This window comes from Microcaecilia unicolor, chromosome 3 (genome assembly GCF_901765095.1).
Source record: "Microcaecilia unicolor chromosome 3, aMicUni1.1, whole genome shotgun sequence".
NCBI lineage: Eukaryota > Metazoa > Chordata > Amphibia > Gymnophiona > Siphonopidae > Microcaecilia > Microcaecilia unicolor.
Window position 1 is genome coordinate 16,466,894 of NC_044033.1, and position 14,399 is coordinate 16,481,292.

Here is a 14,399-nt window from a genome sequence, read left to right on the forward strand (position 1 = left end):
ACGTGCAGCAGAGTTCTGAACGGACTGAAGGGGGGATACATGGCTAAGTGGGAGGCCAGTGAGGAGTAGGTTGCAGTAGTCAAGGCGAGAGGTAATGAGAGAGTGGATGAGAGTTCGGGTGGTGTGCTCAGAGAGGAAAGGGCGAATTTTGCTAATGTTATAGAGGAAGAAGCGACAGGTCTTGGCTATCTGACTGACCTCTCAGTTGTAGGATGTAGAAGACACTCACAGTTCTTCAGATATATATTCTGGGCCCGATATTCAGCCAGCGGCGATCAGCATTTTTCTGACTGACACTGGCATTATCCCCTTAAACTTAGTGCCAGGCCATGTCCAGGCTCTGACATTGAACTTCTGGGTATACACAGCAGGTGAAAACATATCCATTTAAGTGCGATATTCACTACTTAACCAGCTATTTATCAGGTGACTTTGACTAGTTAAATGCTGAGTATCGGCACTTAACCGACTAAATGCCGATTCCACCCCCGCAATGCCCACAAAATAGCCAGTTTTGCGTTGGGCGCTAAGCGGCCATTTTCAGCCGTACTAACTGTTTTAAGTGCCACTGAATATGAGCAGTTGTCCAGAAGCCGTGTCTAGCTGGCTAAATAACTTTGAATATCGACACCTCTGTCTTGCTGTGTCCTCATGAAAGGTGGTATATCAAATAAACTAAACCATAAAGGACGACTATGATAAAATGAAAAAAAATGGTTAAGAAGTCGCTAAAAGGGTCGAGTGTAAAGGTTAGAACTTTAAATCAGACATTGACGTTGTGTGAAAACACAATCTTTGAAACCCAAACCAGATATATTCCATATGTTTACAAAGGTGGAAAGAAGGCAAATGACAGTCAACATGGTTAACAGGTGAAGTGAAAGAGTTATTAGAGCCAAAAGAAAATCCTTCTCAAAAAAGATATAGTGGAATTAGAAAAGGTGCAGAGAAGGGCGACGAAAATGATAAAGGGGATGGGACGACTTCCCTATGAGGAAAGGCTAAAGCTGCTAGGGCTCTTCAGCTTGGAGAAAAGACCGCTGAGGGAAGATATGATAGAGGTCTGTAAAATAATGAGTGGAGTTGAACGGGTAGATGTGAAGCGTCTGTTCACACTTTCCAAAAATACTAGGACTAGGGTGCATGCGATGAAGCTAAAATGTAGTAAATTTAAAACGAATCGGAGAAAATGTTTCTTCACTCAACGTGTAATTAAACTCTAGAATTCGTTGCCAGAGAATGTGGTAAAGGCGGTTAGCTTAGCGGAGTTTAAAAAAGGTTTGGACGGCTTCCTAAAGGAAAAGTCCATAGACCATTATTAAATGGACTTTGGGAAAATCCACTATTTCTGGGGTAAGCATTATAAAATGTTTTGTACTTTTTTGGGATCCTGCCAGGTATTTGTGACCTGGATTGGCCACTGTTTGAAACAGGATGCTGGGCTTGATGGACCTTTGGTCTTTCCCAGTATGGCAATACTTATGTACTTATGTAATGGAAAAAGGACATGAATGAAGAAGGTGGGAAGAAACAAGCACTGGCAAGCTAGATGCAAAGAATTGATAATGAAGGCTCAAAGAGAATATGAAGAGAAACTTGCCACAGAGGCAAAAGCTCAGAATAATAACTTTTTCAGCTACGTCAGAAGCAGAAAGCCTGCGAGGGAATCCATGGGACCGTTAGATCATGAATGAGCAAAAGAGGCACTCAGGGAACACACAGCGGAGAGACTGAATGAATTCTTTGCTTCGATCTTTATGGAAGAAGATGAAAGAGACCCCACCTGTACCAAAAATGTTTTTCAAGGGTGACCACGTGAAGAAACTGAAAGAAATCTCTGTGAACCTGGAAGACGTACTGAACCAAATCAACAAATTAAAAAGTAGTAAATCACCTGGACTGCATGGCATCCGAGATCTATGGTTAGTGATGTGTAGCCTGTCGTTAAAAACCTCTGTAGTATCTGAATTTGGAGGATGGCCAATGTTAATGCCTGTTTAGGTGTGATCTGGGAAATTAGACCGGTAAGCCTGACTTCAGTGCTGGGCAAAATAGTGGAAACCAGTGGCGTAGCTACGTGGGGCCTGAGGGGGCCGGGGCCCCCGCAGATTCACCCCAGGACCCCCCTCCCGGCGAACCCGCCCCCGCCGCCGCTTACCTTTACTTTTGCTGGCGGGGGATCCCACTCCCCGCCCAGCCGACGTCTTCTCAGTCCTTCCTGCTCTTCAATGTGTTTGCTGACGTCCTGCACGTAATTGTACGTGCAGGACGTCAGACTCAGAGAACAGTTCTGTTCTCTGAGTCTGACGTCCTGCACGTACAACGTGCAGGACGTCAGCAAACACATTGAAGAGCAGGAAGGACTGAGAAGAAGATGTCGGCTGGCGGGGAGTGGGATCCCCCGCCAGCAAAAGTAAAGGTAGGCTGCAGCGGCGGCGGTGGGTTCGTGGCGGGCGGGGGGGGGTGGCAATGTCGGCGGTGGGGGGGCAGCGCCGGGGGGAGGGCTAAAATGTGCCCCCTCCCCCGGGCTCTGGACCCCTCACCCACGGAAAGCTGGCTACGCCCCTGGTGGAAACTATTATAAAGATTAAAATTATGGATCACATTGACAAAACATGGTTTAATGGGACAGAGCCGGCATGGATTCAGCCAAAGGAAGTCTTGCCTCACTAATTTGCTTCATTTCTTTGATGGCGTGAATAAACACGTCGATAAAAGTGAGCTGGTTGATGTAGTATATCAAGATTTTCAGAAAGCTTTTGACAAAGTTCCTCATGGGAGACTCCTGAGAAAATTAAGGAGTTATAGACTAGGAGGCAATGTTCTGTTGTGGATTAGGAATTGGTTCTTGGACAGAAAACAGAGGGTAGAGTTTGACTTGATTAAATTTGCAAATGACACAAAACTTTTGAAAGTTGTTAAAACACATGCAGACTGTGAAAAATTGCAGGAAGGAAGCTGGAAGACTGGGCATCCAAATGGCAGATGAAATTTAATGTGGACAAATGCAAAGTGATGCACATTGGGAAGAATAATCTGGATCGTAGTTACTTGATGCTAGGGTCCACCTTAGGAGCCAGCACCCAAGAAAAAGATGTAGGTACTCTAAAATCTTCTGCCCAGTGTGCTGTGGCGGCTGAAAAAAGCAAACAGGGTGGTAGAAATTATTCGGAAGGGATGGCAAATAAGACCAAAAATATGGTAATGCCTCTGTATCACTCTATGGTGTGAGCTCAGCTTGAGTATTGCATTCAATGGTGGTCTCTATATCTCAAAAAAGATATAACAGAATTGGGAAAGGTTCAAAGAAGAGCGACCAAAATGATAAAGGAGATGGAACTCTTTTCATATGAGGAAAAAGTAAAGAGGTTAGGGCTCTTCGGCTTGGAAAAGAGACGGCTGAGGGGGAATATGATTGAGGTCTACAAAATCCTGAGTGGTATAGAACGGATAAAAGTGAATCGATTTTTTTACTGTTTCAAAAAGTACAAAGAGTAGGGGACACTCAATGAAGTTACATGGAAATACTTTTAAAACAAATAGGAGGAAATATTTTTTCACTCAACAGTTAAGCTCTAGAACTTGTTGCCGGAAGATGTGATAACAGTGGTTAGCATATCTGGGTTTAAAGAAAGGTTTGATCAAGTTGCTGAAGGAAAAGTCCATAGTCTGCTATGGAGATAGACATAGGGGAAGCCACTGCTTTCCCTGGGACTGGTAGCATGGAATCTTGCTACTATTTGGGTTTCTACGAAAACATTCAAGCATTACTGTGACAGTCTGACAGGGTAGGAGGAGGGGGGTGGGTAGGAAGTATGCATGGGGACATCAAAGCATATCATTGATATTCTAACAGGGTGGGTGTGGATAGGTGAGGGGAGGGTGATCAACCGAGACATACAGCTTTATGGTTTATAATGGGCTAGGAACCCCAGATCCTTGTTAAGTCCTTTCTGTTGGGTGTTAAAATATTCAATCATTCTGACTTCAAAGGTCTTACGTTCTTGTATGGTTTTAAAGTTACCTTTGAGGATTCTCACTGTGAAATCACTGGTACAGTGTCCTGGTCCTGTAAAATGTTGACCAACAGGCGTGGGAACCTTGCTGGCACCAGTATTGTTCATATGATGTCTATGTAAATTGAATCTTGTCTTAAGCATCTGGCCTGTTTCTCCAATATAGCATCCTTCGTTACATTTTTTACACTGAATGATATATACCACATTGGAAGATGAGCAAGTGAAAGATCCCTTTATGTTGAATATCTTTCCTTTGTGGATGACTTTGGGGTCCTGTGAAATATTTTGGCATAGTTTGCAACTGGATAAATTACAGGGAAGTGTGCCCTTCTGTTCCTTAAACACTGTCAGCTAGCACATTTGCTTATTTCCGATCTGAGGAAGAAGGGCAACCTTCGAAAGCTAATCAAGAAATGTATTAAGTTATGTCCAATAAAAAAGGTATCATCCTATTTTCTTTTCCATGTTTTATTTTGTTTGATTTCTATTGAATACCAGATACTGGTGACCACTGTTGGAAAAAGGATACTGGGCTAGATGGACTATTGGTCTGACCCAGTATGGCTATTCTTTTGTTCTTATATAGACCATATTCAAAATTAGTGTTTTCAGATGCCTTCCTTTGATGTTTCTGCAGTTTGCTTGGGGGTTTTTTTTTGTCATTTTTTGTGCAACCCTGACTGATTTGTTTGACATTTATTTTTGAGGGTTTTCGTGTGCCTAGGCAGTAGCAGATATGGCCAGTTTCAAAGACTTAAAAGCTTCAGGCTGCACTTCTGTTCCAGCAGTTATTGGACTAGTAGTGTGGAGTGACTTTCGTTTTGCTTGGCTGTGTCCTCTTGCATTGCCATCTTTACTGTCCTGTCCTGCCGTCTGCATTGCATCCCTGCGATAAGGATGTGTTAGAAGCCACCTCTGGGTGGGCTGGATCATTTGCAGTAGGGTGGGTGTTACTTTGTAATTAGCGATCCTTTTACTAAGGTGTGCGAAAAAATGGCCTGCGCTGGTGTAGACGCAGGTATTCCTGGACGCAGGTATTATGCCTGGAATAGACTTCCTGGACCTATACGTCTAACTCCATCTCTACCTGTTTTCAAATCTATGCTGAAAACCCACCTTTTCACTGCTGCTTTTAGCTCCTAGCCACTACTCAATTGCCCTCCCCTTGTCCCTTCCTTCCTTCTCACCCATTACTTCCCTCACCCGTAACTGTCTTGTCTGTCTGTATTATTTAGATTGTAAGCTCTTTTGAGCAGGGACTGTCTCTTTGTGTCAGGTGTTCAGCGCTGCGTGCGTCTGGTAGCGCTATACAAATGCTAATGATAATAATAATATTAGATGTGTTCAAGTTCACTTTTCAGCGCACCTGCAAAAAGGGACTTTTTTTTTTTTGGCCGAAAATGGACGTGCGGCAGAATAAAAATTGACGCGCATCCATTTTGGGCCCGAGACCTTACCGCCACCCATTGACTTAGCGGTAAGGTCTCATGCGTTAACCGGGCAGTAACGGTCTATGCGCGTAGAACAACGATTACCGCCCTGTTTCTGCCGCACGCCGGAAAGTAAAAAATTATTTTCCGGCGCGCATAGCGGACGTGTGTAAAAATCAAAATTACCGCCCGGGCCACACAATAACTGCAAATTGACAGGCGTTGGGTGCGCATAGGCGCCTGTGCAGTTTTGTGAAAGGGCCCCTAAATGCTTAAATGGCATAGCACTTAATTATTAGAGGAGCATTCACAGGGCGTCGATGGTGCCATATTCATGTATTCACTCTCTTCGGTCCTCTCAGCTCCCACCACCATTACGCTGACGCTTGAACGTAATTCTTGAAACCCCTTTTGCTTATCCCATTCCAAAACTTACTATTCCTATGGAAATAAAAGCTGAACCCTCCTATTTCACCTTTAATCTAGCTTTTCAATCAGTTTTCCAGGAGAAATACATGAACCTTTCTCTGGACATTCGACATACTTGTTTTCCCTTTCGTTATTTTCTTTTCCCATCCCACCCCTGTTTATTTATTTTGTTACATTTGTACCCCGCGCTTTCCCACTCATGGCAGGCTCAATGCAGCTTACATGGGGCAATGGAGGGTTAAGTGACTTGCCCAGAGTTACAAGGAGCCGCCTGGGCCTGAAGTGGGAATCGAACCCAGTTCTCAGGACCAAAGTCCACCACCCTAACCACTAGGCCACTCCTCCACTGTTGCTACTATTTGAGATTCTACATGGAATGTTGCTATTCCACTAGCAACATTCCATGTAGAAGTCGGCCCTTGCAGATCACCAATCTGGCCGCGCAGGCTTCTGCTTCTGTGAGTCTGACGTCCTGCACGTCAGACTCACAGAAACAGAAGCCGGCACAGCCTTCTACATGGAATGTTGCTAGTGGAATAGCAACAATCCATGTAGAATCTCCAATAGTAGCAACATTCCATGTAGAATCTCCAATAGTATCTATTTTATTTTTGTTACATTTGTACCCTGCGCTTTCCCACTCATGGCAGGCTCAATGCAGCTTACATGGGGCAATGGAGAGTTAAGTGACTTGCCCAGAGTCACAAGGAGCTGCCTGTGCCTGAAGCAGGAATCGAACTCAGTTCCTTAGGACCAAAGTCCACCACCCTAACCACTAGGCCACTCCTCCTTGTTCCGCCTATTTTTTAAATTTTGTAAACTGCGTAGCTGCATTTTATGCAATTTGCGGCATATGAATGTTTGTAAATAGATACATAAATAAAACATTCACGGGAGCAACTGACATGTAAATGTCTCGCTTAGGCGCTAGCGTTGACAAGAGCTATAGAGCTGCCATCAAAGTATACATCTGCATTTTCGTACACTGATGCCGGTTTACGATACTATTCTGTAGGGACATTTACACCCATAACTGTCCTTATAGATTGCCTCACTACCCACATGATGCCACCCATAACATTGCCTCCTTAGAGCCGAGTATTCCAAAGGTTAGGGGTGGGCAACCTCAGTCCTTGAGGGCCGCAACACAGTCAGGTTTTCAGGATATCCCCAGTGAATATGTATACTCAATATAAATAAACTGGGTATCCCCTATACACTGTAGTCCCAAATCTCAATAATAATAAAAAAAATAACTAAGTAAGTACTTACCACATTAACATCTTTATTATAAATCTTTTAATTATTCTATTTAATCCCACCAATTAAAAACAAACGTGTAGTTCAATACTTTTGTTTTTATTACCAATGAATATGCTTGAGATTTATTGGCATGCCCCCGTCTCCATTGTATGCAAATCTATCTCATGCATATTCACTGTGAATATCTTGAAATCCAGACTGGCTGGAGAGCTGAGAGGTTCTTGTTGCTGGTTGTTCCATCAGTCACTGCCCGAGGAGACGCCATCACCATTGAGGTCGTGGTGTGGGGCTCTCTACCACTGCTGCTTTTGAGCATCTCTGCCACGTCAAGCGACCTGTGGTATGTGCCCATTGGCACGTGCCTGAAGGGGCAGGTCCCTCCCCTTTGGGGCCTGAGGAGCCTGGAGCATTCTACTTTGCTCCCCCTCATAGGGAAGTGCAAAGGGAGCAAGACAAGTCTCAAACATCAGCTGTTTTGAAGGGACCGACGGACCAGCATCTTTGTGCAGCAATGCTCGGCTTGTCATTTCAGTCGGCAAGCCTGTTGGTCTCCCCGGAAGTTCCCCTTTCTTGAGGGGGTCCAACTCCACCCCAGCAACCTGTCTTGCGTTGAGTTTTGGATGGTTTTCCTGGACAACTGGAAGCCACAGGCATGGCTCCGACTTTGTCGAATGTTCCATCTCTCGTTTCCTTGTCTCCTGGAGTGGGAGTTCAACCGCCTTCCCAAGTTAAGGTACCCAGGGCTGTCTTGTTTAAATTTGCTACTGTTTCTTTTTGTCAAGGGGAGGTTTCTTTGAAAGACTTACTGGTGGCGATTACTAAAATGGACAGATTCCTGCAGGATAATTTGTCTGCTTTTTCTAAATCTACAAAGGAGACTGTGGTAAGTTTAATGACAATGAAGTTAGACAGATTCTCAATTAACTTTATTTCAATATGCAATGACTGCTACTACCCAAGACTGTGACTATGCATTCCTAAATGGAATCTGTACAAAGTATGTCTAGAGCCCGTAACCTTAGATTCTTAAATTTTTCTGTTACTCATTTCTTGGCACCCATAGAGCTACTGAAAATGTAACAGTTGACAGTTGAGGAGTTCTCAATTAGTCATGTATATTATTTTCTCAGGGGCTTTAAGGTAACTAAAGAGGAAGGAGTTCTCGATAATATTCAGTCATCTGGTAGCCTGGATTTAACAAGATTTTGGGAGTCATCTTAGAAGCAAATTACCAAAAGAGGAACTCTGTTGGTATCTTTCCGTAAAGAGGAATTCAAAGTTTTGGTTCTAAAAGTTTATTTTCGTAACAAGTGTGTTTCCTTTTTGGGGCAGGCTATTATGTTATTCCCGGACATTGCTAGACCCACGCAACTGAGGTGGAAGGGTTTTCTTCAGTTGAAATCGAAGGTTTTAGCTATTGGGTTCTCCTTCTTTTTGAAGTTTCCCTATCAATGTTTGGCAACACATGGGAGTAATTCCTATATTTTTCTTGATCCCACTCAGTTGGAAACTCTTGATTGGAGTTTGACTGATTTATTATACAGTGCTTGATGGTCATTCTTTAGGTTTGTTTTTTGATTTGTGCAGTGTGCATTCCTCTTCTGTTGGCCTTGATGTGGACTTGTATACTTATGCATAATACTGTATGTTTCTGCTTTTGTAACATATTAAGATATGCCAATAATAAAAAAGAAATCCAGTCTGGCTTGGTGTGTTCTGAGGACTAGGCAGAGGCAGTAGGGCTCTGCCCCAGTGAGCCACAGGAGAGTCGTAGGTTGTGCCCAGTAGCTTTATAGAACCTTCATCAATTCCGGACTGCCAGTACGTTTTATCATTTGCAACTAGTTTTAGCTAAAAAAAAATCACATATTTCTCATCTCATCTCTCAATCCCATTGTCCTCCAAGGAAACGTTTTCAGATCTTTTCACACGCAGTCAGCTTCTGCATCTCCTTGCCTTCTGGCCAGTGCTCTCGCTTCCTAGTTTTCTTCCAAAGTCTCTTCCCTCCAGAATTTCTTTTCCTTGACCTCTCCCTCCTTGCTTCCTCAGAGTTTATCCATGCCTTCACTGTCACATCTATCTTCTGCTCAATCTTCTTCTTGGAATTTGTTCTCTATGCATCTCACCGCTTGTCTCCTTGACCCTGTTCCATCTAGTTGGCTAAAACTTCCTCGCCATGGTCTGTCTCCATTGGCACTTCAGTTGTTATGCAGAGTCTTTCACTAGACCTTTTCTCCAAGCTGAAGAGCCCTAGCCATTTCAGCCTTTCCTCATAGGGAAGTCATACCATCCCCTTTATCATTTAAATCAGTGGTTCTCAACCAGTGTGTCATGACACAGCCTCTTTTGTTAAATGTTGTAGCATAGGCTCTCTTCCTTTCCCTCATGGATCTAGAACCTCTCTCATCTTCCTCCAGCCTGTCCCATCCCCAGATTCAGCCCTTCTTCATCCATCTTCAGCCTCCCTGCCCTGGTTCAGCGGTATAAAAAGAGCAGATCACACAAGGAAAATCCCCTTGAGAAATGCTTTATTCATTATTGGCCGCTGTCGTGGACAGGATGTTGGGCTCGATGGACGCTTGGTCTTTTCCCAGTGTGGCATTACTTATGTACTTATGTAGGAAAGCATATTGACCTCCACACCAGTACGTGCTTTGAAATAATGGTGCATATTTTACCAGTGGGCATGAACAGGAGGGGAGGTTGGGTAGATCACACAAGTGTGTGCATAGATTATAAAATACCGTAAGTTATGCTTGTTTTTGACAAATACTGATGTGGAGATTTGCACCAGCTGTAGGGCTGCTGTAAATAACTGCACCTGCCACTTACACTAGTATTTTGTAAAGAAAAATAGGCATCTATCAGGCTTATTTTCGAAAAAGAAGGGCGCCCATCTCCCGACACAAATCGGGAGATGGGCGTCCTTCTCTCAGGGTTGCCCAAATCGGCATAATCGAAAGCCGGTTTTGGGCATCCTCAACTGCTTTCCGTCGCGGGGACGGCCAAAGTTCACGGGGGCATGTCGGCACCATAGCGAAGGCGGGACTGGGGCGTGATTAAGAGATGGGCGTCCTCAGCCGATAATGGAAAAAAGAAGGGCGTCCCTGATGAGCACTTGGCCGACTTTACTTGGTTCATTTTTTCTTGTGACTGAGCCTGAAAAAGGTGCCCGAACTGACCAGATGACCTCCCCTTACTCCCTCAGTGGTCACTAACCCCCTCCCACCCTAAAAAAAAGTTTTGTAAAATATTTTTTCCAGCCTCTAATATCATACGCAGCTCCATGACAGCAGTATGCAGGTCCCTGGAGCAGTTTTAGTGGGTGCAGTGCACTTCAGCCAGGCGGACCCAGGCTCATCCCCCCCCCCACCTGTTACACTTGTGGTGGTAAATGTGAGCCCTCCAAAACCCACCCGAAACCCACTGTACCCACATGTAGGTGCCCCCCTTCACCCCTTAGGGCTATGGTAGTGGTGTACAGTTGTGGGGAGTGGGTTTTGGGGGGCTCAGTACAGAAGGTAAGGGAGCTATGCACCTTGGAGCAATTTGTGAAGTCCACTGCAGTGTCCCCTAGGGTGCCCGGTTGGTGTCCTGGCATGTGAGGGGGACCAGTGCACTACGAATTCTGGCTCCTCCCATGACCAAAGGGCTTGGATTTGGTCATTTTTGAGATGGGCGTCCTCGGTTTCCATTATGGCCAAAAACCGGGGATGCTCATCTCTAAGGTCAACCATCTCAACATTTGGTCAACCAAAATGTTGAGATTTGGGCATCCCTGACCGTATTATCGAAACGAAAGATGGACGCCCCGTTCGATTATGCCCCTCCATGTGTCTTTATAAAACAGATTTCACAGAAGTGCTTTTAAAGGTGATTCAACTATGTGTCCCCTTATAAAATTTCTTTCTCTGTGCAAATGTTCTCTTTGAAAATTAGGTACTAGGGGTACTGTTCCCTCTAAGCTGAGCTGGAGTGTCCTTCACCTGCATTGCTGCTCAGTGGGTGGCAGTGGTTCAATAGTGTGTTTTCAATCACTAGGGACAGGCAGGTTCTCTGGAGTCCCGCAGAGCTTTATCCTTCACTATTAAAAATGTGATAGTGAAATAGCGCCACCCACTGGCAGAACTGTAGGTGGAGGACTCCCACTCAGCTTAGAGCAGAGGTTCTCAACCCAGTCCTCAAGACACACCTAGCCAATCAGGTTTTCAGGATATTCACAATGAATAAAAACAAAACAGAGAGGGTATACAGCTTACATAGAAAGTATACACACAAAAAAAGCAACACTGGGCCTTCAAGGCTGGGAAAACAGGAGTATTTTATTGAAAAATGACCCAACACGGGCCGTGTTTCGGCGTTTAGTAATGCTTGCCTCAGGGGGTCAGAGTTTAGTTGTAAATTATACAAGATGTATAAATGTCCAGTGCCTCTGAGAATAAAATAAAAAAACTTGTGAGCCAAGCTGTCCTGTTGAGAAGGACAGCCATGGTCAACTCCTGTGTTAGCCGTTCCTTTGGTGAAAAAATTGTTTTCATGAAAGGAACGGCCAACACAGGAGTTGACCATGGCTGTCCTTCTCGACAGGACAGCTTGGCTCAGAAGTTTTTTTTTATTTTATTCTCAGAGGCATTGGACATTTATAGATGACCCCTGAGGCAGGCGTTACTTAACGCCGAAACACGGCCCATGTCGGGTCATTTTTTAATAAAATACTCCTGTTTTCCCAGCCTTGAAGGCCCAGTGTGGCTTTTTTTGTGTGTATACTCACAATGAATATGCATGAGATAGATTATTCATTGTGGGTGTCTTGAAAACCTGACCGGTTAGATATGTCTGGAGGACTGGGTCAAGAACCCCTGGCTTAGAGGGAACAGTGAGCAGGGGCATAGATAGGAGGCCTTGGCAGACGTTGCATTTTGTTATTTCCACGGGCTGAATTTTGTTTGGAACACAGTTCACATACTTTTTGAAAGTCTCATTTATGCACGTTTTATTCTGACTCCAATTAAACAAACCCCTGGAACACCTCCCCTTCATCTGGCTAAAATTAGGAGCTCTGGAAGCCCACATGGATTGAGGCCAGTTTATGAGGTGAATTGCTTTTCACCTTGGTATGTGGCTGTGAAACGTGCCCTCTGTGCATCTGGTTCTTTTGCTTTGTTTTTGCAACCAGGGGTGTAATTTTGTGCCTGAAGGATGCAGCTTTGGCAACTGAAGGAAAGCGTGACTATTTATTTTGTAGCCATCTTGCTTTGGTTGGATTCAGTCGTCCAACATGCTGACTCTGGCTACCCCCAGCTTGAAGTGCTGAGATCGCCATGCTGCTCTCAAATTCTGTTCCCTTTTGAAGCTCTTCTGAATCTGCCATTTTTGCTTAGCTCGGAAGGAGCGTGTTGAACAAATACCTTGAATAAATCTCATGTGTGTAGAGCACAACCAAGTGTATGCAAAGTGTCTGAACTTTTTTGCAGATCATCTGCAGATGCATCCTTTCAACATCATATGATATCCTTCCCCTGTACCCTAGGGTGTAGGATAACTGCTTAAGTAGTGCCAGAAAAATTTTCTCCCGCCATTTAGGTGAAAAACAAGAAATTTAAGGTGCTCTTTTTTTTTTTTTTGCACTACTGTGCCCATGCCCATTCCTGTTACTGCTACTTTCAGGTCTTCTATCTCAAGCTGTCTAACCATTTCAATGTGTCCTGCAGATCTGAACAATATTCCTTTGCTGTAAATGCCCCTTTCATGTCCGAGGATGTTGATACATGAGTGTGAAAACTTGTTGCCCACTTATTTTGCACTTCTTTACCATAGTCCTCGTGGCTGGTGAAGTGATAGCCTACGACCTTGATCTTCATTCCCAATCCTCAAGGGCGGCCAACAGGTCAGAGTTTCAGGATATCCATAGAGCCGGTACGTCAAGCTCCATCTCTGGCCATCTTCAAATCTAAGCTAAAAGCCCACCTTTTTGATGCTGCTTTTAACTCGTAACCCTTATTCACTTGTTCAGAACCCTTATTTTTTTTCATCCTCACTTTAATATTCTCTTATCTCTTGTTTGTCCTGTTTGTCTGTCTTAATTAGATTGTAAGCTCTGTCGAGCAGGGACTGTCTCTTCATGTTCAAATGTACAGCGCTGCGTACGTCTAGTAGCGCTATAGAAATGATAAGTAGTAGTAGTAGTCTTTAGGATTCCGGAATCTTGCTATTCTTTGGGTTCCGGAATGTTGCTACTCTTTAGGATTCCGCACAGAATCTTGCTACTCTTTGGGATTCCAGAACCTTGCTACTTTTTGTCCTTATCCCTTATTTGTCCTGTTTGTCTGTCCTAATTAGATTGTAAGCTCTGTCGAGCAGGGACTGTCTCTTCATGTTCAAGTGTGCAGCGCTGCGTATGTCTAGTAGCGCTATAGAAATGGTAAGTAGTAGTAGTAGTAGTAAGTATTCATGAGAGAGATTTGCATGCCTACTACTGCCATTGTATGCAAATCTCTCTCAGGTATATTCATTGGCGATATTTGAAAACCTGAGTTGTTGGCAGCCCTCAAGGACTGGGACTGAAGACCAAAGGCCTATAAAGTTTGTTTTTTCGTTTGAAAAGTGTTTTGGCCAGTGGTTCCCAAACTGTGCGCCGCAGCAAACTCTCAGGGGTGCCGCGGCGCATTGCTCCCTACTTTCCCCTCCCGCAGGTCCGGCATCTGCTGCAGCCTTCTCCTGCCACCGCTGCAGTGCTCGCAGCTTACATTTTCAGGCCATCCGCGATTCACACAGGCACTGCGGGGACTTCCTTCTGCTGCGTCTGGCCCTCACAAGAGGAAGTTGCATCAGAGAGGACCGGCCGCGGCAGATTGGGAAGGCCCCGGAGTGCCTGTGTGAATCGCGGATGGCCTGAAAATGTAAGCTGCAAGCACTGCAGCGGCAGCGATCCTGGACCTGCAGGAAGGAAGGTGGCGAGCGATGCTGGATTTAGGGAAGGCAGAGGTGTGCTGCTGTGAGAGGAGGGGGCCGCAGGGAAAGGGAGACCCATGTATTGGGGGGGGGGGGGTGCTACAAACCGAAAAAATTTGGGAACTCCTGGTTTAGTCTTTTCAGCACTTTGGACAGTAATGGGGAAGTGAGTTATTAAGAGTCAAGTACAGTGCAATCTCGATTATCCAACGTAAGTGGGACCTAGCTGTTGTCGGGTAAGTGAAAAGTCAGATAAGATGGAAAACAATGGTTACCCCTTAAAAATGCATGGAAAACATAATTTGAG

At 44.7% G+C, this 14,399-nt stretch overlaps 1 protein-coding gene across 2 annotated transcripts in view; it reads left to right on the plus strand.

The window, feature by feature from the left end:
• Positions 1-14,399, plus strand: part of DAAM2 (dishevelled associated activator of morphogenesis 2) — a 482,413-nt gene that overhangs the window by 250,794 nt on the left and 217,220 nt on the right. The window lies entirely within an intron of this gene.